Source organism: Stegastes partitus, unplaced genomic scaffold, assembly GCF_000690725.1.
Source record: "Stegastes partitus isolate 25-593 unplaced genomic scaffold, Stegastes_partitus-1.0.2 Scaffold841, whole genome shotgun sequence".
In the NCBI taxonomy this organism is placed as follows: Eukaryota; Metazoa; Chordata; class Actinopteri; family Pomacentridae; genus Stegastes; species Stegastes partitus.
Window position 1 is genome coordinate 202,594 of NW_007578572.1, and position 579 is coordinate 203,172.

Consider the following 579-nt stretch of genomic DNA (forward strand, 5'->3'; position numbering starts at 1 on the left):
TCCTCAGCTGATATGTTCTCCCCAAACGTGACTCTGGCAACTCCAACAGCCAGAACCCTCGATATCACTCTTCTTCTTCTCTGGGTTTTAGAGGCAGCCTGAGGGTAAGGGACACCTGCTGGAGTGGAGGACCGAAGAGCTGGAGCACAGAGTTGGGATAAAATCCGCCCTTATTTATCCCACAGTGGGGAAACTTGCAGTGTTCCATCAGAAAGTGCAAACGTTTAAGGAATGCAGTACAAAAATAGAAACAAACCAAAAATACGCACAAGCGCTATTTATTCCTTCAAGAGATTCCAGCTGATTTCTATTGAAGCTCCAAGTATTACATCACCTGGATGGCTGAGAATCTGCACAGACACTAGTTCTAGAAATAACACTATTGCACATGTCAGTGATTTCTGATAAATAGAAATACTGAGAGAGAAATAATATTGCACAGATTATTATCTACATCGCAAAGTAGAAGAACAAACGAAACAGCACATATTCTATTATATGTAGAGTCTATAAAAGATTATTGATCCCTCACCTGAGAGTCACACAGTACAGCAGCTCCAGAGACACTAAACTGATATT